Here is a 24,570-nt window from a genome sequence, read left to right on the forward strand (position 1 = left end):
ATATATATATATATATATAAGATGGCTCAGGCTTTGTATCAGAATTAATAAATAGCAATTTAACCATTAGGAAACAATTGTTATTGAGACTACGAGGTCGAAGCTGTTACTATAGACAAATGGTGAAAAATTGTTGGTTGGTTAATATACGTTTAATATACGGTAATATACCAAAGCATTTTTCAAGTATACTTATGCAATTACCAATTTCCAACCATTTTCACCATTTGCCTTTGTAGGGTTACCGAGATTTAGTTCTGATTATCCTCCATTTTGGATTAAGTAGGTTTGTATTACTGAAGTGTACCATTATTCAAAGCAAACACTAATTACACGTTTCACTTAATTGTTTTTATTATACATGCATTTGGCCGAAGAGTGTAGAAATTTACAATTACAATAAATAGTAACGTATGGAACAGTGATATTTAATAGTTTTTAAAATAAAATTTACAGTATTAGCCCCAAGCAGCGGGTATTAATAAGTAATCAATCCTCTTCGCAATTCCAATATAGTTAATAAACTCCAGCAATAATCACGCAGTATTTCATGTTCATACGGTACAAGTAGTAATGTAGTCCCGAAAATCTGAAAATAAAGAAACAAGTAAATACACACTGAACATATATTAATTTTTAAGCAAATAGTACGTACATTATAAGTTAGTGCAAAAAGTGCTCATGTAAAACTGTCTTCCTTTTTTCGTCAAAATAATGTTTAATAAAAGTAATGTTATAAGTTGTGAGTGATATATATTGGGCGTGACGGGAACAAATAGCCTCGGTACTGACGTCCGCAATAAACTTTAATCAATCAATCTATTAATGATATATATATATATATTAGGTAACTGATGCGAATATACAATGTCGACAATATCGTTACTGAAGCGTTCAGTTTTAGAAGCTACCAACATTGTTGAAGAGCAGTTTCTTTGTTGGCCTTTTGTTGGTTCTATGTAAGCGCTCTCAATATTCTCTATCCGCCAGTTTATCTTGGGCCTTTTGAAAGTAGATATGGTGTGTGTTTGGTGGCATCAAAAGCATCGTCAACAGTGCCGTCGCATGAGTTGTAAGCGCCCGGGGCGAGAATTCCCAACTCTGCCCCCCCCCCCATTCAGAGTATTATGAAAACCAGAGTTTATTCTATACTCCTAGGTAAAGTCGATGTTTTAAAGTGAATGATTTTTGTAGTTAAAACATAAGAGTTAATGAAAACATGGTTTTGAAGTATTGAAATCGAGTTGAATCGAGCCTTTCACCAGCGAGGCAATATGAGACGTGGACCTACTGATTAACGTGGAATCCGAACCACATCAGCTCCCGCCGGGAACCGAACCCGGGTCTCTCACGCCAAAGGCGCGTATGCAAACTGCTTAGCCACAAAGGAGCTCAGTATTGAAATTGAGTGCTATTCTTATCTATTTTGAACTTGATACACATCAACATATAAATATTAAAACCCAATGTGTAAATGATAACAAAAACTGTTATTTTCTGTCTTTTGCTAAAAAAAAATAAAATAAAATAAAATAAATAAATAAATAAACTTTTCTTTCCTTGCTATTAACATATACATTTTTCAGTAAATTTTATCATAGCGTTAGAATACTAAAGTAACTTTTAGAGGTAACGTCTGTAATTATTTGTATTTGCTTTAATTCAATCCTATAATTATAATCAAAATTAAAATGTCGGGTTTGTTAATGTTTGTTCTGCAAGGCGATGTTAACGATACGTTGTTCCGAAACATGTAGTGCAAAGATCAGATAATGATATCATAAAAATACTAATAAATTAAAACAGAAGTGAACAAAATTAACTACATAATGAGATATACAGTGACTTCAAAAAATATTCATACACACAAAGTTTTTGACGTAGGATTATATCTAGAGGTTAAATAAAAACAATGTTACAATCATCTGAAAATGTACATAATTTACTATGTTTGTTTGTACAAAAAATAATAAAACAAGAAATATTTAGGTGACAGAAGTAAATAAATCTTCATTCTGAACTCAAAAAAAAAAAAGTATTCGTATAGCATCACGAACTACAAATCTCGACGAATTCTAACAATCTGTATTAGAAAATAAAGTTTTTAATACCTTGTGTGCATACCTTTAAAACAAATTATTGCCTTGAGACGCCTTGCCATTGAACGAACGAGCGTTTTGGTCATTTTTGGGGAAATCTTAGACCACTCGTCCAAAACTATTCTCTATAGTGCTTCCTTGTTCGAAGGACGGCGTTTCTGTACTGTTTTGACCAGAAAATCTCACAAGTGCTCAATAGGATTGACATTTGGGCTTTGTGGAGGAGGAGAAGCCGTCATGGAGAGTTATACAGTAACCACTCCCTAGTTTTCAAAGCGATGTGCTTAGGGTCATTGTCCTGTTTGAAAACAAAGACTTTGTCAACAAACACTTCTGTACACTGTTTGATAAGTTATGGCGCAACACACTAATATACTTATTAGCATTCATGACCCCTTCAATAAAAACAAAGTTTCCCCTCTAAAAGGCACCATGCATCCCCAAACCATCATACTTCCATTCCGTGTTTTACTGTAAGGGATAATATGTTGCGATTGCAATTCACGGTTTGGCTTTTGCCATACCCATCTTCTGATATCTGATCCGAATATATTAAACTTCGATTCATCGGAAAATACAACAATATCCCAAAATTCGTTAGGTTTAGCATGGTATTCGTTGGTAAATTTTAGGCGCTTTTGCCAGTTTACTTCTGGGACTTTTTTTTTTTTGTCCTAGCATGAAAATTGGCCCTGTGTAGCACATTTCGTATAGTTTGAGGATTCACAGAGCAAGTAGATGTTGACGCGATTTCTTCAGCCGAAGACACAGTACTTTTGAAGGGTGCTTTTCGTGCTAATTTGACCAATTTCCATTGGTCGTGACGTGTAAGCACTTTTGGGTCCTGATCTTCGTCTATTTTCTGTTTGTTGTTGCAGTTTCTTTATGATGGAACTAACAGTACCAAAACTAGTTGAGAGAGTTTTGGCAATTTCACGATAACTCCTACCTTCTTTATAAAGAGAAACAACCTCATCACGTTGCGTTCAGGAAAGTTCACTTTTCTTGCGCCCCATGTTGACTATTAACACTCACAAGAAGAGCAGACTAACAGGCATGCAATGAGCCCTTGTAGGTCCAGTACGATTACTCGATTTGAACAATACAAGTGTTTAAGGTTAATGTAAAGGGATAAGTTTTGCCAATAGATGTCACTACAGTCCTCTATCTTTCCCATGTATTTTTTACTTTTCACGAAAATTTACAATTTCTTTTATAAATTTTAACCTAGAGACTTCCACTTTTTAGAGAAGGAACTTCATAACCTATTTAAGGGAACAATACGTGCCGATTTTTTATTTAGAATTTTCTTAATTGTTGAAACAGTTCCATTGTTAAAGGTTTGGATATCATTTCAACAATCAAGTCATTTCAACAATGGAGAAAATTCTAAATAAAAAATCGGCACGGATTATTGCCTTCGAAAGATTATGAAGTTCATTTTCTAAAAATTTCAAGTCTGTAGGTTGAAATTTGTAAGAGAAATCGTGAATTTTCGTAAAAGATAAAGAATACATGGGAGAGATACGAAGACTGTAGTGTCATCTATCGGTAAAACTTGTCTCTTTAAACCAACCTTAAGGCACCGAACAGGCTGACAGTCCTGCTGTATGAATACTTTTTTTGAGTGTCATAATAACATGATTCACTACAGTCTTCGTAGTCTTGGTGGATTCTTAACTCATGCAACTGTTAGTGCTATTCCGTCTCTTTGTTTCAATAACAATTTTAATTTTCTGCTCTCACATATAACTCACGACAAAATTTTTGGGTGTATGTATACTTTTTTGAGTCACTGTAAATACTTTATTCAAACACTAAATGACATTCTCCTGAATATTCTGTGAAAAAATGTGGACAATATCTCCTTGAAATTTAACTTTCTAGCTTCACCATTTTCAATAGCTACTATGACTAATTAATTCTCTCCTGCGCCATTGTTGGGCGTAAATACGTCTTTATCAGCTTTAACTTCGTATAATGTCAATGGGACACGCATTCTTACATAAATATAAAAACAACTAGATTTTTTTTTAAAAAAAACGTAAATGTTTGTTGTACAACGGTATGTTGTATACTTATACTTGTATACTTTGTATACTTGTATTCTCTTCGAGCAATAGTTGGTTTATAAATAGGTACAAGCCAGTTTATTTTATAGAGGAAGAAAAAGAAGAAAATAATATAAGATTAATATATATATATATATATATATATATATATATATATATATATATATATATATATATATATATATATATATATATATATACATACTCGTGTATATATAATTGAATGTTCTTACGTAACTAAGAACGACGAACTGAAGGTCGTTGTCATAGCAACAACAAGATATAGTGAAATGTAATATCATGGACTCGCTGTCACGTTGTATGTGAGTTAATGTTTTGCGAAGCTCCAACAGATAATAAAAGATTTAACAAGGTAATTTAGAGTCGGTCAAGTTTTACCAATTTACGAACCTGGTGTGTTGTTAAATTAATTAGTGTCGAAACGTCAGGAAACTGTGATTTAGATTAGAAGAATAGTAAATCCTTATCACCATTGAGAGAGAGGTAAATTTCACCATTAGGAAGACCTAGGCGCAGATGGAAGCTTCGTAGTGGAACAAAAATATACAGGAGCGTAAAAATGAGTGTCCCGAGAAATGATTCTATTGCAAATACAGATACGGAAGAAGGATCGAATACTTCTGAAAATGTGATTAATAGTATGCCACAAGAAACAACCCAACCGAACGTTACTTTGGAAGTAATCTTTCAACAGATGAAACAAAATAATCACATAAACCAACGATTGGAACAAATGCAACAACGAGGTGATGAACGGTGGGAACAAATGCAACAACAAAACAATCACTTGAACCAACGATTGGAACAAATGCAACAGCGAATTGAGGAACGGTGGGAACAAATGCGAATAGGTGGGCAGATCATGTAGCTAGGATGGAAGAAAGTAGAAACGCTTTCAAAGTCTTGACTGGAACACCAATCGGAAAACTACCATTAGGAAGACCTAGGCGCAAATGGGAGGACAATATTAAGATGGATCTCACAGAAATAGGAATCCAAAGTAAAAACTGGATCCAGTTAGCTAAGGATAGAAGTCAGTGGAGAGCTTTTGAGAACGCGGCATTGAACCTCCGGGTTCCATAAGCCTTAAAGTTAGTTAGTTATTTAGATATTAACTTCAAACTTGCAATATCGTCATTTTACCCACTGTAACAAAGGCATTGATAAACTATAGCTAGTTTCTTATATTCAACTTATTTCAAGGTATCCGGTGTAAACTTTCGAATTTCGAAAGGCAATACTTTTCACCCATCAATTCCTCTTTTAAACTTTCTGTTTAGAGCTTTCTTTTGTTCCCTATTATTATTGTAACCTTGGATATATTTTCCTGTTATATATTTTCTATTTTCTTTTCCATTCTTTTAGCCTTTGTTTCAATCTTTACTTTTTGGTAATATCTCATTTTATAGCGCATATACAGGGTGTCTCAGAAGTCCCCTGACATAGGGTAACTCTGCTGTTACCAGAGTTGCAACAAAATGTAGAGGGGAAATCGTATATAAATATAATGTTTTCAATCTAAAGGATTGAAAGGAAGGAAGGAATTTTTTAAATCGAACGAGCCGTTTGGGCTATGCACTCTTTATACGCCCAACGTTAAATGAAAATGCAACGTTGCCATTTACCGGGACCCACAAGATAAGTGAATGAAGTAATTGTTTGAAATGGGGGCTGGCTATCGAAATGTTAGGTAAAAAACTGTAACTTCATTCACTTATGTTGTGGGTACGTGTAAATGGCAACGTTGTGTTTTCGTTTAACATTGGGCGCATAAAAAGTGTACAGCCCAAACGGCTCGGACGATTTAAAAAATTCCTTCACTTTAGATTGAAAACATTATATTTGGAGACTGTTTTCCCTTCTTACATTTTGTTGTATCTTCGATAATAACAGAGTTACCCTATGTCAGGGGACTTTTGAGACATCCTGTATGAGCTACACTTTTGCAGATTTGTTTCAAATTTTTAATGTGCAGAATGTGTTTGCCAACGAACTTATCTTATTTTACAATAGGCCCTATACAGCTAGAGCAGTTACCTCTCCCGAGTTTGTTAATGGACTCAATCCGTTATGTTCTTCACCGGTGACGGTGAGTTTAGTGATAGCTATCCATATCAAATCCTAATCCTAACTGTAGATATATAAAACTATATGAACTCACTGACATAAAATAACGGGTACTTCCGGTTGACACGGAAAGATCAAGTTTAACATGATTTTAGCTTTTCGGGACTACAGCAACATTGCCAAAAGTGAATATTTTTAATTTTTAAGGGGTCTAAAGGTGGTATAAAGAAATTACCTATGTTATTTAAATGAACCTTCGTTTGAAACTTAATCTCATGTTTTAGGTACTTGGAATTGGAATAAAAGCTTGAAAATCAGTATGCTTGTAGGATTTTGTTAGCATTGCCTAACTAAATCACCAATAATAAAGGTTACCAACTTCCGATTGGTTTTATGGGGAAGTGAAAAAATTTTCCCATGTTATTTATATGGGACATTTTCTACGTCCCAAAATGTTTAGGTACTTCCGGTAGGATTAGAATGATGAAATTTGGTATGATTGTAGCCTTCCGGGACTAACCCAGAGGAAAATTACCAAAAGCGAATATTTTTAATTTTTAAGGGTTCTAAAGGGAGATGAAGAAATTCTTATGTTATTCCATTTAAATGAGCGTTTTCTTGGGAGACAAAATTTTATCTTTTAGTTAGTTGAAATAGGAAAAGAAACTTGAAAGTAGGTAGAATTGTGGGTTTGAGAGGTACGAGGCCGTACGCCAAGCAAACATAGAAGTTTGGGGGGGTAAAACACCCAGCTGGCCAAATTCAAGAAATATTAAGATCAATTGCACGAAATTCACTGTTGGTGCAAAGGCTGATACATAAGAGATGCGAGGCCTTAGACCAAACAAACGCCCCCAGCTAGCCAAAGGCTAGTCCTATTTTATGCAACTGAAACAAAGGTAAACAATTGTAGAAAGTGACACATTATGCCGTTAGATGGCTACAAACTTCCTATTGCGGTTGACATCTACCGGATGAAATTTGAACTTCAAGTGGTGAGCGGTGTGATCTTCATTACTCTCTTTACCAGACATTTTATTTCTTTTATTACTTTGACTTAAACAACTTCTACTCAGGCACGTAGCCAGGATTTCGTGAAGGGGGGGTCCGTGACATGAAATACTGTGGTCATCACACCAGGGACTCGATCATTCTAAACTATTTTACTGGAACATATATTGGTTCGTTTAGCCACGATTTCGTAACCAGGGGGAGGGGGGGGGGCGTGACATGAAATTCTGAAGGCCCAGGAGCTCGATTAATCTAAACTACTTTACTATCAACATTTTTTGATTTGTGAGGATATGTTGGTAAGTATTTTAATAAACTATGAAGTCTCTTGTAAAATAAAAAAAAAAACTTATTAAAAAAGATTTTACAATATTTACATCCTTTCTCTGTTTATTCAAATATAATAATTTTCCTTTTATTATTACCTCAACTATTGCAAAAAAGTACATACTCAATAATGTCTTGTAAAATATTTTTACAATATCTGCGTTCCTTTTTCTGTTGAATCAAATGTTAACAGAACTTTCTTTCCACATATATTTTTGTTTTTATTATTCCGTCAACTACTATCTGTTTCAAATGACAGGTTAAAGGAGCAGTTGAAAATTGCTTTTGAAATAACATGTTTGATATTGCAATGTTGCGATGACGAAAAATTATGATAAAAAATGTCCACGCTGTTACACAACGGCACTATGGTTTCGGAAGCTTGAAATCTTCCTGACTAGTAGCAGAAATTCTGAGAATTCCGCAACTTTTCTAGAAATTTCAAATTCCCTGACTCTTCCAGGATATATCGCTCATCTCGCAACTATGTATTGCAAGTAATGCAAATTTCCTCATACTAAACAGTAACCAAAAGCTTCCTGTAGTTTATTTTTAACGCTGATCCTTCCTTTTCTCATTTCATTTTGTTTCATCCTTCCTTATTTTTTTCATTTCTGGTCTCTAAGGGGGGGGGGGTGTCCGGACCCCTGTTCTACTGAACAATAGTTTCTCTATATCCTAAATTTCAACTGATATTTGCCTTCGAATATCTTCCCTCTTTCTTTCTTTCTTTTTCTTTTTTCTTTTTAAATAAATCTGTACTTGTACCTGCTTTCATCAGCCCATCCATCCTCTGGTGACACACGAAGTGGATCCTCGGCAATTCCTACAACATTTCTCCCCGATTCGACAGTGTTTATTTTTCTCGCATGGATGGTAACTGGCAGTCAGACACACTAACGTCGGGCATCGATCAAGACTGTCTGAAAATAAAAGAAATTAAACTAAGGTTTCAAGTAACATTATTTCTTAACACAGCACTGTTGTAATCATGGGCGGCGAATAGGAGGGGGCAGTTGCCCCCACTTTTTTGAAATAACTCATTAATGTATATAGTTTCATTTGGAATTGTAAAGTTTTTGTATGTATTAGTGGTTCATAGGAAAAACTGATGCCATATAACACTTGCCGTTACGTGAGTACGTAGGCTATTGGTTGTCTTCCCCTGGAGTTTAGAAAGCTACAGAAATTGCGTTTTAATTGCCACCAAAAATGGCCCAAAAATTAACCTATTGGAAGGTAACAATTGAAGTGTACTTTTGTTTCTTCTTACAAGGGCTAGATATGTTAAGTCAGCCGCTTTGAAACTAATTGAGATTCATTTCGCAAAATGTAGTCTTTCACAAGTTATTCTTCAATTGCACAAAAATCGACAGTTTTTAAAATATCTTTTTTTTTTTTAATAGCAAGGAATATTTTGATTTGATATTTTTTTAACATCCCGTTCAGCAGCGAGGCTATATGAGACGTGGACCTATTGATTAACGTGGAATCCGAACAACATGAGCTCACACCGGGAATTGAACCCGGGTCTCCCATGCTAAAGGCACTTATGCTAATCTTTTAGCTCACTAAAGAATATTAATTAGAAAGTGAGTAATAAGAAACTTCTACATTGTCCATTGTTTTGCAGTGTAATATACGAGCAAACTGGTGTGTTTAGGCGTGTAAGAGTCAGGCCGGTAGCCAGCCTAAAAATGTAGGGGGGTCCGGTAGAAGTTAGGGGGGGCGATCCAATCATAGTATAGTTCATCACCATATTATAGTTCATTTGCAAGCCTACCGTGAAAAATTTAGGGGGGACAGTAAAAAATTGGGGGGCCCGGCCCACCCTAGCCCCCCTGTGAATACGGGCCTGGTAAGAGTATAGTATATAGGCCTACAATTAAATTCGGTGAATTCAACGTAATTCTAGGTTTTAAGATTATTTTGTATAACTGGAGTGTGGAGTGATTCTAAGTATTGTTGAGTTTTGATGTGTTCCAAGAAAGTGAAAACTGTACCTAATTGCAACGAACATGTTTCGGGAAGCTGTAAAAGTAAGTATTTCTTTAAATGTCATAGCATATGCTTATAGTATTTACTGTCTTTCTAAGAGTGATAACATACATAGGTCTACAATAGCATGCGTGTAATTAAAAATATAAGTTGTTTATTAATTACCAGTTTCAATATAACCTTCTCAAAACAAGCCTCATTATTCATTACTATGTATGAGGAATATTATCAGTTCTATTTATTTGCAAATTTATTAAATAATCTAATCTCACAATTTTCCAGACAGAATTTCATGAGCAAGGAATCAAATCTTTTCTTACACTTTCGTTGTTTACGGACGAGTACAAAGGACTAGATGCGTTGCATGCGTAGCTCTTGTCAATTTACCTAATAAAATATGAAATACGATATACGGTATTTTAACTGAAAAAAGATAGTATCCTATTAGTTATACAACCTTTGGTCACGCAAAGTGTTAGAAGTAACCAGGAAAACTAAGATTGATATACAAATATTCAGATCATGTCTTTCCTCCTTACTTTTAATGTCCAATCGCCGCCACCGGTTGTAATCATTTTTGGATATTCATTACGCTTCCTTCAACTTGAATTTTAGAGGATTATTGAAACCTTTATTTAGTCCTATTTGCTTACAAGCAATATCACTATTGTGCTGCCAAAATGTCTTGAGCCGTGGCAAAAATGCGAACTAAAGCTCACACCCTCACACACCCACGCGTTGAGCCAATAAGGGTTCAGCTGTTGCTAAGCTAGAGAAAGCGAGTGGAATTCCTTCAGCTGATAGCAGCGCTTGCAACGGAAGGCTAGGGATCAAGTCAATGTGGTATCTTTATATTTATTTCGTTATACAAATGGGTGATAACTGCATTGATTGTTTAACCCGAGAAAGCCCACGCTAAGTTTACCCTTAAAAGGCCCAGGGTAATGCCTGCATATACAAGCTACCTGAACTCACCGCGACCATTTATATTTTCCGTCATTAATAGGAAAGACTAGTCACTACTTTGCTATGAAATCATTTGTCAATGGTAATAAACAATGAACAGTATCAAATAATTAGAAAAGTACATACTTCAATAGGAGCCTCAGAGGCAGCCCTTGGGCCTTTACGTTAGTATAAAAAATAACGCTATTTTTTTCTAAGGTAAAGTAAAAAAAATGCTTAGGAAACGCAATCAGGGGGCATATTCCACAGAGATAGGAGAATTCTAGAGCGGAAGATACGCGACGAAACATTTATTAAGAATAATTGCATTAAAAGTGGACCAGGGTGCCTCTGAGGCACCCCCTGGGCTTTCTCTGGTTAACTGACATTACTTTCATCCAATACACGTGATTTGTGGACCATTTGCTTTAGATAGTTGTAATTTTTATCAACAGAGGGCAATGAAGTTGCTTCCTTTGTCATTTCTTGGTTCGTCGGAAGACATTTCTCTGAAATGGCTTCTAATCACTCCTCCTAAGAAATATTCCTAATTATAATTGGTCATTTTACGGCAATGTTGCTTACTAGCTGCACATGATTAGTTATTTTACGTTATTGTTAGTTGAAAATAAATATCCTGTATTTTGTAACCAAAATACTGAAATATCGTAATTTAAAATTTGCAAAATTGTGGCTACGAAGTTGTGTTTCGTCCATAAACACAAAGCAAAACATTTTCACGGGTATTTATTAATGTTTGCCAATTGTAGGGTTAATGACAGTACAGAATATATAAAAATAGACCTTGAACCAGGTAATATCTGGAAAATGGTGCTAAATAAACTTTAAAATGTTGGTGTTTATTTCGTGACGTAATTTCGTACTGCACCTTTAGTAGGGGCTGCGGTGACAAAGCGGTATAGCGATCATCTCTAGACCGTGGGATTCCTGGTTCAAAGCGAGCTCGCGCTAAATGGACTTGGTGAAGAACAAATACCGTGTGCGTGGGTTTCCTAGGGTTCTCTCTTTTTCTCTCATTTTCTTCATTGCACCATTTCATTCATTTTTTCATTATCGTCTCTCTTAGCTTTGGTGCAAAATCACGGGACGTTAATTAAAAAAAAAAATCATTTCGTATGTTGGCGAAGGTAAGGAATTGGTAATAACGAGAAATTAAATCGAAAAATGATTTGGTTTGGAGTTATTTAAAGTATATATTGACCCAGACAAGAATTGACCTGCACTTACCCGACAGTTTGGACCTCGCATTTCCAATCATAATCCCTTATTTAATTCGTAAAGATTACATTGACAATCGAACTGTTGGCAATTGATCGGCAAAATGAGCAATTTTAACGTAAGTCTAACGTTGACAGTTGGTCGGCAAACTATTTGTTACTTGGTTCTACTGTCTGTACTGATGGGGAGTCTTCTGCACTGTACAAATGGGATTTTGAACACAACTTGAGTCCATTTAATACAATTTCCTAAATACTTTCTTGCATTTCATTCTGTATCGATCGTCGCTAAATTTGTATATCGCAACGCAACACAAAGAAATACAATAAGCAATAAAACTACTATACCAATTAAAGTATCGTCAACTAAAATAGCAAATTTTGCGTTGCGTTGACGTAAAACGATACGGAATAAGGCGAGACCATAAACATCTATGCTTCTTTTCCCTTTTAAAATAAATCAATCCTTTTCTTTCCATCCCAGTGAACATACATCAGAACTTCGGAATTTACATTTTATAAGCTGCTGACATACGATATATTTAAGTTCTTGCCTTTGGCATAGGAACCTAGGTGTAATTCCTTGTAAAAGTATATGCTACTGTATATACCATGCCCTTTACAGACAGCTGTGGTAAGCACACAGTCTATAATTTCGTTCAGGGTAAGTGTGATATACAGTATGCGGCAAAACAAACAGTACTGAAATCACATCGTTGACATTTATTTATTTATTTATTGTACAACATAACGAAACATAAGAAAGGTTGTCAAATGGATGTCAACGAAATGTTACTCAACACATATTGTAAATTTACAAGGAATCATTCCTGAACATCAATGTGTTCATCCGTGTTCAAAATGTTGGACATTATGTCGCACATATTCTTCATAGCGGTCCTATAGATCGATGAACATGTTAGTGAACACGGTTTGCTGGAATGACAAAGCAAATGTCCGAATCTTTTCTCTTAACTCCGGTATAGTGGTAGGAAGTTACCTGTTCGGAAATTTGCTTCCTTCAGCATACACCGTATGTAGGCATCTGGAGTCATGAGGTGAGGGGAGTGGAAAGGATATGGAAAATCCGATCCACAGCAAATCGAGCGATGTCCAAACTCATGTGAGCAGAAGAGTAAGTGACTCACTTGCAGTGTAGGCAATAGCTCCGTCTTGCTGCGTCCATTGTTGTTATAACGACAGATTTTTCGTGCAGTAAAAGCCGCACAAATCATGCAAGACAGGGTCAATAACCAACTGTCTATTGATGTGGCGATCAAAGTACACATGGTTTTCTATCACTGAACCGTATGTTATGATGAAATCTTCATTTTCATATGCCATAGCCAGTGGCGTATTTACGATTTTGTTTCGGGGGGGCTTTGCTAACTATCGGGGGGGGCTTTGCTGAAAATGTGAAAATTCTGCAAGATATTTCATATATTTTACTATAATAAGTAAGATTTCGGGGGATCTTAAGCCCGGAATCTTCCCCCTAAATACGCCACTGGCCATAGCTAACACTCCAGAGCAATACAGTAGACGTCCACACTAAAATTCTGCTGTGAGACCCTACCCCACACCGTATGAGCAGAAGTATTGCTCGACAATAAGCACCTCTTCCTTTGTTGTGAGTAACATTATCTTCGCACCAACTGCACACTACGCTATAGTACTCGCACCGAGTCGTGAAACTTGGGCTCTAAACCAATCATAGAAATATTTTGCTTGAGCTCCGATACATCGGAAAACTTCGGTACAATTCGTAGAGCCGCTTCCCGAGCGCACACTTGGAGAAACGTCAAATACCTGAAACTCACCAACAATGTTGCCAAACTTTGGAGATATAGTAAATGAGTATATAAAAAAGCATTTAAAAATTACCAATAATAACACTGCACAGCAGTAACTACTGTAACAACTATTCTAAAATCGTAACAATAGTACAAATAGTAACAACGAAATTATAACGCAACAAAATAAGAATTTACAAAACGGAACTTGACGCGAATCCGACAACACTGTACTTTCGGGAGATGTTTTCCGTGTAGCGCGAGAGAAGACACTGACAAAATTTGATGGGTGGGGGTGGACGACCGGAACACACCCTCGTGTTCTATTGGGTGGTGAAATCGGTAGACCTAGGTCAAGCTTCACGACTCGGCGCGAGTACTATAGTCCACACACAACTGAGCACACATGTGGCACTCAGAGTTCATACCACATAGCATCTGAGCGCCACCCGTACGTGAATTTCAGTACTGTTTGTTTTGCCGCATGCTGTATGTATAAACATAAGGTGTGGGCGGAGAGGACGGGTCTATGTTGGCATTTAATTTGTCAAATAAGTCATTTTATACTTATTCATAGGTTTGAATGACTTTTAGGGCGACCATTTTTATTTAATCTGTAAAGAAAGACAAATAGGCGTGGGCGTGCCATATAAACACACAGCCAAATCAGTATGTTAAGGTCATTTCTGGTATATACAACTAGTATAGTTGTAAAACTGACACCTGGACGAAGAGGATATGTGGGGTGCAGTTTGCAAGTCTCGTTTGCTTGTAATTTGTTAAATAAGTCATTGTACGTATTGGAATATACTCTTAATAAAAATTCAGTTTGAAAATAGTTTATTTTTTCCTTTCGTTTTCGTCCCTTAAAATAGCCCTTCCCAAAAGCTTTAGCTGTATGTTCGCATTTTAATGTGACCAGTTGGGCAACATGATGAACTACTAACTACCAGATTAAGCATATTGTGATTAAGAAATAACATTAGCACTCATTAATGTACTATAAAAATTTGCCAGTAATGCTACAGAGCTGATATGATTTCAGTTGTTCCGGTGGGTCAAAACAGATCTGAGACGTAAGACTCATAATCTAATAGCCCGGGCAAAAACATGATTCAAGTGATTGAAGTAACCTAATGATCCATTCCATCACTGATGTTAAAGATAATGGTGTATTAAATAGATTAAAGTTCTTTTCTCCCTTCTTTTCTGAATTGTGTCAATTTCTTTCTTATTTTTTCCCCTATTCATTGCAGAGGTAGTCCCTTGGTAATATAAATCAAGAAACTTACCTGCCATTGTGAAAAAGATTGTCTGGCACAAAATGAAACTAATCAGCAACACGCATGACTTCCTCATCTTTTCACCTGAAAAAGAAGACATTTGAGGTTATTAACCCTTTTAGGATTTCCACTTTTTGAGGTAAATTTTAAACTTTCATTCAAACAACTACTCCTTCCTTACTATTTAGCGTAAGATAATGATTCATATCTCGATTTTTTGTTTTATCATGATAGAGCATACTTTCCAACGGTACCACTCACTTTTCCGTACTATACATCAGAAACGGAAAATCGGATAAAACCGTGAAATTTTTCGAAAAAAATTTTTTTTACGAAATTTTTGCGCCTCTCAGGCCCGGGCCTGGGTTTATGTAGGGATCCGAGTTTTTTTTTTTTTTTTTTTAAGAATACGTTGCTACGTACATAATACGTGTGCAAAATTGTAATCTTGTATCTTGAAAACTAAGGTCGGGAAAATTTTTTGAAAGTCTCAAGATGACCCATTTTTTCGTATATATGAATACTTAAAAAATGTACTGTATCATTACTATTTGACCTAGAGTCATGGATCCAACACCATTTTCTTTAGTATAACGAGCCCTTTCTAACGGCATGTCCATAACATACACATGAACCGGAAAATTTGTGAAAAGCCGGGAATTAGTTTTTAAAATTCCGCCAAAACACTTTGTCCTTCAGTCACGGACCTGGGTTCACGTAGGGATCTGATTTTTTAAAAAAATATGTTATATCCCACTTTCTTCATTCCACCATTTCATTCATTTCTCATAATCACCGTCTCCTTTAGCCTAAGGGACGTAAAACTCAAACATTTCATATATATATATATATATATATATATATAAAATTACTGCTCCCTTACTATTTGGTCTACTAGAGTCATGATTCAAACACTCTTTTCTTTAGTATAATAAGCCCTTTCTAACGGTACCACTCACATGTCCGTATCATACACCTGAACCGAAAAATCGGGAAAACCCGGAAATTTTTCTTTAAAAAATCACCCCCTCGGAAAACTCACACCCCTCGGGCCCGGCGCTGGTTTTGCATAGGATCTAAAAAAAATTAGAAATACTCAAAGGTATACACAATCCGTATGCAAAGTTTCAATCTTACAGTATATCTTGAAAACTGAAGGCGTGAATTTTCTTTTTAAATTAGCCTTAAGAAAAAGAAAAAAAAGTCACGCGCCTCCGCCTCCACTTGGAGCCACCAAGTTGACCATCCGGTTCCAAAATGCATCTGGAGTGTTCTTTGGTCCATTCTTGACTTGATCAATAAAATGAAACCGGCATAAATACCTGTTATAGAATCTAAATAAGTCGTCAAAGATGATACTACGCCATGGTAACAAAAGTTACCAAAAATCGTAAAAGGGTTAAAGGAGAGGAAACACCTTTAAGTGTATAAGTACAAAAGTGGTTTAAGGCACACGAAGGTTTATCAATACATAAACATGAAGACTGCATTCAATCCTGCTGTGACGGAAACTAACCCAGTCAGGATTCCTACATCATACTTTGCTCAGGACTTTTCTTATTATCTTGCCATTTCCTTCAAGGCTAATCCAGTAGTCTTTTAGAAAGAGGATTTGAAACTACACTGTAGACGCTACTCAAAGTTCCCATACTAGTAAAGTATCCGGTACACCTTAACCCCTTGCGTTCCAGGTATGATTTTCCTATATGCTTGCTGTAATAACATTTTCATTTAATGTTAAGAGACTGTCTAGACCGTTATACAGGGCATAGCTATTGTACTTGCGCGAGGAGAACATTCACATTACTAACAAAAAAAAAATCTGCATTGTCGAACATTTGAACGAAAAAAGGGAAATTTTGATTTACTGAAAAGTCTATATGTTCTACAGGTTGGCAACACTAACTGGAGATCAAAGACAAAGTTTTTTTCTTTCTTTTCTCCGATCACGAAATACGATCTCGAGGTTGCAAATTGTTTATCGTCAAAACAACATGTGTGTCGCAATTGAATGCTCCCTTAGGCCTGCTGAGACAAACCATCTTTTCTGTCAGTAAGGTGCTGTCACCTAAGGAGAAATAGTAGAACTACGTCTTGCCTTGCAACCACTAACAAATTTCATCATCTCCAGGATTAATACGACCCTTAATAAAGGATACGTTTTCATGTCATCCACATGGATGTCACTGGTATTTTGCAACGGTGTATTTTATGACATTCACATGGATGTCACTGGTATTTTGCAACGGAGTATTTTATGACATTCACATGGATGTCACTGGTATTTTGCAACGGAGTATTTTTATGACATTCACATGGATGTCACTGGTATTTTGCAACGGAGTATTTTATGACACCTACATAGATGTCACTGGTATTTTGCAACGGAGTATTTTATGATATCCACATGGATGTCACTGGTATTTTGCAACGGAGTATTTTATGATATCCACATGGATGTCACTGGTATTTTGCAACGGAGTATTTTATGACATCCACATGGATGCCACTGGTATTTTGCAACGAAGTATTTTTATGACATTCACATGGATGTCACTGGTATTTTGCAACGGAGTATTTTATGACACCTACATGGATGTCACTGGTATTTTGCAACGGAGTATTTTATGATATCCACATGGATGTCACTGGTATTTTGCAATGGAGTATATTATGACATCCACATGGATGTCACTGGTATTTTGCAACGGAGTATTTTATGATATCCACATGGATGTCACTGGTATTTTGCAACGGAGTATTTTATGATATCCACATGGATGTCACTGGTATTTTGCAACGGAGTATTTTATGATATCCACATGGATGTCACTGGTATTTTGCAACGGAGTATTTTATGACATCCATATGGATGTCACTGGAGTTCAGTTTAACGTCGTTTAACGTCCTTTCTAGCAGTGAGGCTATATGAGACGGAATCTACTCATTCCCAATTCTGCCTAACGTGATCGTCCTGTTCTCCTGAATCAGCTTCATGTGAGTTGTGTTCAAATCTCCTGATGCCGTGCTGTGTCGACAACTACACTCCCCGTCGGTGATGTTTTCTCTACCAGCCGCAAACTTTTGACACCATTCTGCGACATGCTGACTAGACATTACAGTCTCTCCGTAAACCTCTTCCAGCTGCCGGTGAATTTCAGCCTCGGTTACATGTTTCGTCCATAGAAATCAAATAACTGAGCGGACTTCTTCGCGAGACCAGTTTTCTAAATGAGTCACCATTTGTGTTTACCTGCAACTAGCACCGTAGGTGGCAGGTGTTGAAACTTTACACAGTTGCCAACTCCATGTAGTAAAATTACCATACATTCCTCAATTCTCTATAACAGACGAAAGTCCAGAAATATCGACTTAGTTTCTGAATCTCCCTTGTAAACTAACCTGAATATTGATGGTAAATTTTCGAAATCACTATAAATTACCGTACCGATTTTAATACAAAGGTATTCTCACTATTCTTTAGGGACGAGTAAGCATCTAAGTAAAGTCATATTTTACAGTATTCTTTCTTCTTTGTATTATTTCTTCTTTGCTTTATATATATAAAATATGAAATGTTAAGGTGATTTATTCAGGTTTATTTGCTGTTTATTTTTCTCTTTTGTCTTCATTCCACATATCATGACATATATGATTTAAAGTGGAGAGATGTGCCCTGAAGTTATTTCACAGATATGGACCAGAAATGTGCATTTGAGACGAGATTAGGTTAAATTCGTCTTTTAAAACATCAGTAAGTATTCTCGGGCTAGCAAACAGGTGAAGATATTAACATCCGACATTTCGAATGTAGAAATTGCACTGCAGATGAATTTAATGTCTGCATTCGAAACGTCAGATGTTAATACCTTCATCTGGTTGATATCCTGAGAACAGGGACATACACAGGAATTTATTTCGGAAGGGATCTAAAGCGTTTCGGGGGGGGGGAAGGGTCCAAATACAATTTGAGCTAAATTATACGAAAATTTCTAAAATTGCCCCTAAAAGTAGACTACATTTACAAAAAAGTCGGGATTTCGGGGGGGTCGGACCCCCAGGACCCACTCCCTGCGTACGCCTCTGCCTGAGAACACTTATTAAAATCACTTCGCCAGGAAAAAAAAATAAATTCTTTCTTCAGGTAAATAGGTATCTTCTTCCTCATATTAAATTTCGTAACTTGTGCTTGCATTTTATTTTATTTCGGTATTGTTAACTTAATAATCAGAAAAGATTCCATTTTTATGTTAACTTGAATTTGATTGATATAATGGAATTCACAAAAGTAAAAACAAGAAGTTGAAGAAGGTGCTTACAATTACAAGAAATATGAACGTAAAGGAACACATGTGTAAACTGTCAGGAAATGAAGAAACATAAATTTTTCCCAGCGCAATAAAAATTACCAATACTTACTGACAATTATTTCTTATTGTTAGCGCACATTAAAAAAAATTCTTTAAGATTTACGCATGAGAATTTAACCCCAAACAGACCCAAAACCAGTCACAGAGGTTTGGGGAGGGGCATGAATAAGTTAGGGGGGGAATCATAGAACATACTCTTACAAATATCTGAATTGTGTGTTTTTGTATTAATAATAGAAATTTGTATTGATGTCTGAAGGGGCCACGGAAAGTTTAGGGGGCAGGCCCCCTAACCCTCTTTGGTTGGAGGCCTGACCCCAAACATGTCGTTTTGTTAAGGTCGATGAGATTTATCAACTGCTAGGCCTACACATATGCTTTATCTTTGAGCAGTATTATAAGTAAACAAAAAGTAAAATGAAATGAAATCTTCAAATTTTAACGTCCCTTGATTATGTCGTATAGGTGAAAGAGACGGTGATGATGAAAAATTAATCAAAATGGTCTAATGAATAAAGTGAGAGGAAACGGAAGAACCCCGAGAAAACCTACAAACATAGTGTTTGTCCAGCACAAAGCCCCCTTGGCGCAGGCGGAAATTGAACCAGAGACAAACGCCCTATCACTGAGCCACCGTGCCCCCAGTGTGTATCATGTGAATCACAATAATAATTTGAGTGAGATTTGGGCTGTATCTAAGTAACCGTATAAGGGTATTCTGTACAGGGGTGGACTGGCTATGTAAAAAGGGCGCGTCACATACTCTGGGAGGGCGCCGTTCATCTGAGGCTTTCGCTTGTCTGGAATACCCCCTCCTAATAAAAGGAAGTGCCGGGGGGCTTTCCCCGGAAAATTAGTACACAAAAAACAACAAAAGACTAAGTAGCTATTGCAGTTAATCACGATAGAATTATACAAATTCAATATTTTCATAAACAAACAAAGAGACTTTGAGTACTAAATACGAGGCGTGTTTTTTAAGTGAGGACCGTTTTGTTGTAGACACTAGCAGTTCGCGCGCATACCGCAACTAACGTGTGCGTCGTGTACCAGCATGCCTCGGGAACAACTGTGCTCAGTTTCAACTCTGTAGCTGACCTGTACGGTTGTGTTCTGTGCTTTCACAATGTTTAAGACTATTAAGTCGCCCGCTGCGTGTGAGGTTCGCTCAGTGATACGGTTTTTGTCAGCAAGTACACAACGAAAGGTCATTTCAAAAAAGTAAATGTATTTTCACAAAGTACATACTTTACTCTATTTACTTGTCTGCTGCAGAAATTCATCGACAGATTTGCGAAGTGTACGGTGATACTGTTATGAGTGCAAGCAAAGTGCGTAAGTGGGTACGAGAATTCAAAAATGGCCGTAACAACGTCCATGATGAAGACCGCTCCGGTCGCCCTTCTTCGATTACAGACGATTTGGTGGCTTCAGTTGAAGCGAGGGTTCGTGAGAACAGGCGCTTCACAATAACAGGTCTCTCAAACGAATTTCCTGAAGTGTCGAGATCAGTGCTTTACAAAATTGTTTCTGAACACCTAAAGTTTAGGAAACTGTGCTCCCGTTGGGTCCCGAAACTCCTAAAGAGAACAACAAAAACCAAAGATTTGAGTGTGCCATGAAGTTGTTGACTCGTTATCACGAAGAAGGTGACTGACAGCTTCTTGAGTCAGATCGCAACTGAGACGAAACATGGGTTTCGCATATCACGCCCGAATCGAAGCAACAGAGCATGGAATGGAGACACACACACTCGCCTGTAAAGGTGAAGGCCAAACAGACTCTGTCCCAGCGCAAAATCATGGCGTCGGTGTTTTGTGATAGGCATGGTGTTTTGTTGGTCGACTTCATGCAAAGAGGAATCACTAGCAATGCAGAAGCATACTGCCAAACCCTGTGAAAGCTACGCAGAGCGATTCAAAACATACGACGCGGCATGCTGACAAAGGGCATTGTTCTTCTCCATGACAATGCAAGACCTCACACTGCAGGTCAGACCCGCGATTTGTTGGACAGTTTTGGCTGGGAAGTTTGACCACTTACCCTACAGGCCTGATCTTGCGCCGAGCGATTACCATCTGTTCCTCCACCTCAAACAACACCTCAGTGGCAACCGTTACAATGTTGACGACGATGTGAAAACGGCAGTGAACTCTTGGTTTTCGGAGCAGGCGGCAAGTTTTTATGAAGAGGGTATTTTGAAATTGGTTGAGAGGTATGATAAATGTTTGAACAAACTTGGCAACTATGTCGAAAAATAGAGTAAAGTATGTACTTTGTGAAAATACATTTACTTTTTTGAAATGACCTTTCGTTGTGTACTTATGTTCAAACGGCCTTACTTAAAAAACACGCCTCGTATATTAGGCCTATATAAATCTGCACACTTTAACTGAGACTACAAAAATCACACCGGTTGTTTAAATTCTTCGGCTACATTTGTTAACAGCCTAATTATAACTGAAGATTTGAGTTAAGTTTGGGGCTTATGCTATTTTTCATACTTCTGTCCTTTTAAAGCTATGTTCATCATAACATTAACTTATTTTTCATCTATTTTTAAAACCGTTAATAAAAAGTATACACTGAAACATTTACTACAAATTAACAAAAGTAAATTTAGAATTATATACCTACCTAGCGAAAAAAGACATTCAAAAACAAAACCGGAAAATGAAAGTAAAGTCACTGCTTTATGCTTGAAGGAGCCTTCGCATCTCGTTGCTTTTTTCACACATTTTGTCAATAATAAGATTGTTTTCTATTTTTGTCAGAATGTCTCTTTCTGAGTTCATCAAGAACAATGATTCCAAATGTTCATCTGTAAGTCTTGAACGGAGTCTTGTTTTTATGAAATGCCACTAGCGCCTCTAACGGCGGGAGTGGAAGGGAGAGACATATAAAAATGATCCAAAATGACCGAGATTAAAGTCAAATCAATATATTTCGAAGTCGCTGAGATCATTAATGGTACCACCAAAGACTAAAACAGAAAGGGCAAGACCGTAGGCCGAGTAAAGACGGGATTCTGGGGGTGGAGCAGTGGGGGTGGGAGGGTTGATATATAAAAATCATCCAAAATGACCGATATTAGAGTTAAATCTATAAATTTCAGGGTCCCTAAGATCATTATAATGACATTCCCAAAGCCAAAATCAGAAAGAGCGAGGCCGCAGGCCGAGCAAATACTGGGATTTGGGGCGGAGCGTGGGATTGGTAAGGGTGATATGTAAAAATCGTCCAAAATGACCGATATTAGAGTCAAATCTATATATTTAGGGATAAATCTAATATCATTAATAGCATTCCCACGCCGAAAACAGAAAGAGCGAGGCCGCAGGCCGAGCAAATACCGGGGCCTGGGGTGGAGCCGTAGCTGGCCAAAGGCTAGCGAATTTACAAAATAATTATGTAGCTTTTTTTTTTTTAATGTGTTCAGAGAGGAAACTGTGCGCCTTCCCGAGGCTAAGACGGGTCTTAGCCCCTCCCGAGGAGGGCGCAAAGGCACTGATGTGAGGAGGGCGCAGCGGCCATCGGGCCGGTAGTTAATTATGGCCAGTCCACCCCTGATTCTGTACAGGGCAAGTCAAAATAATGGACCCTACTCAAGAATTTTTAACATATGTGAAATCTAATAAACAGATGTTATTGTGAGACATGTGCTAAGATAGGTGAACTGTTAAGTTCTTTTCAAACAGATGACAAATGTTCTACACCGTATGTGAGCACCTGGCGTAACACGGGACACATCAAACTGATAATGTCTCTCCTGCCACATCTTTTGTAGCAAACCAGTCGAATGAACCTAAATTTCCAAACCAGCAACCAAACCAGCAACCTAAATTTCCGTAATGTTCATATCACTTACGAATGACCTTCTCCATGCATGGGTCTCTCCGCTATTTGGTACGGAAATGCAGTTGCATACTAATCACAGGGTTGTTTACCTGATAATCTCGTACACAGAAAGACCTCTGTTCTCCAGTCAGCGTCATTTTCCTTAACTGCTCGCTGCTGACTCCTAGCGGTAGAAAGCGGAAACACTGAGTGGAAACTAAACTTTGAATGTTAGCCTTTCGATGTTTCGAAGCGCAGGTTTCACAATAACATATGTTTACTAGATTTCACAGAATAAATTTTGAAATCGGGTTCAACTTTTTCACTTGCCATATACTGCAGTATTAGTTTTACCTCAGTAAGTGTCACTGTTTTCCTTTAGCATAAAGTTTGAGGTTCACAAAAGTCGTTTCCCTGTATTTTCTCGCAAAGTACGCATGAGGTTTCTTTACGGTCAGGCATTAACATTTTGTTCATCTTAAGTAGTTCTGTCTATTGTTGTATGTTCAACTTCGAATATTTTTTTCTCGGTTGAACGCTAATAAGATTGTGAAAGTTCTCTAAAATATGTTTTTTTCAAATCATATTTATTATTCAACTAATAAAGTATGTAACTGTTACCTTATATCTACGAATGAGGATTTGATTTTTCTATCTGCAATTAGATGGGGATGATATTTCTATTATGACCTCTCTTAAGAAAGAGGCCCCATCACGGTGAAATTAACATACCGCTAATTTTACAGTTTCTTTTATCTCCAAATAGATAAAAAGATAATCAAAAAGTGGAACAAGAGCTCGCTAGATAATATTATTTTACATCTGATACCCTTATCACGACTCACTTATCTGTTTTCAATTTCCAGTCATTTAAAAAATCGGCATTTATTTTCGCGTTTATAAATGGCTATAAATGGAAAGTCACTAGGTGACTCGTGATAACGGAACCTCATGCAAAATAATATTATCTAGCGCGCTCTTGTTCCAAATTTTGATTATCTTTTATCTATTTGACGATATCGCATAATTACTGTAAAATTAGTGGTATTTTAATTTCGCAGAGATTTAAAATCGAATTTGTAATTGTGATTGCCCTTTATCGACAGAATTATGTTAAGAAAAACACAGACTTACCTCCAACTTATGTTTACTGTATATGTAGAAACAAGCACACTTTACAGATCTACAACACCTTGTTCACGAATTTCTTGTCGCAGCTAATTCACAGTGCCAGCCACTTGACGTAACCACTCTAATATAATTGACAACAGTTTAACACATATATTATGACGTCTCTTTTTCAAGAAGATCTAATAAGAACCATTATTTTGTGTAAACAAATTAGTTCTCCGAACTCTTCCTCAACGTAGAATCAAAGGTAAATCATTTCTTTTATATTCTATTGAATAGGTCGTTATTGCTTATGTCGTAACAACATTCTCCCAAGGTTCTTCTGGGATCCTATCTTAACTAACTTACTTCAGATGACAACAATGCAAAGATTGCGTT

At 36.8% G+C, this 24,570-nt stretch overlaps 1 long non-coding RNA gene across 1 annotated transcript; it reads right to left on the bottom strand.

The window, feature by feature from the left end:
* Positions 1-341: 341 nt before the first annotated feature.
* On the bottom strand, positions 342-24,519 carry LOC145691562 (uncharacterized). Its single transcript, XR_014132412.1, has 4 exons — positions 24,196-24,519; positions 14,864-14,938; positions 8,366-8,520; positions 342-589 (listed from the first exon to the last, which is right to left on the bottom strand). It is a non-coding gene; the product is annotated as an uncharacterized LOC145691562 (long non-coding RNA).
* Between the last annotated feature and the right edge of the window lie 51 nt (positions 24,520-24,570).

The sequence above is a fragment of the Thermobia domestica genome, chromosome 8 (assembly GCF_964235325.1).
Source record: "Thermobia domestica chromosome 8, izTheDome1.hap1.1, whole genome shotgun sequence".
NCBI lineage: Eukaryota > Metazoa > Arthropoda > Insecta > Zygentoma > Lepismatidae > Thermobia > Thermobia domestica.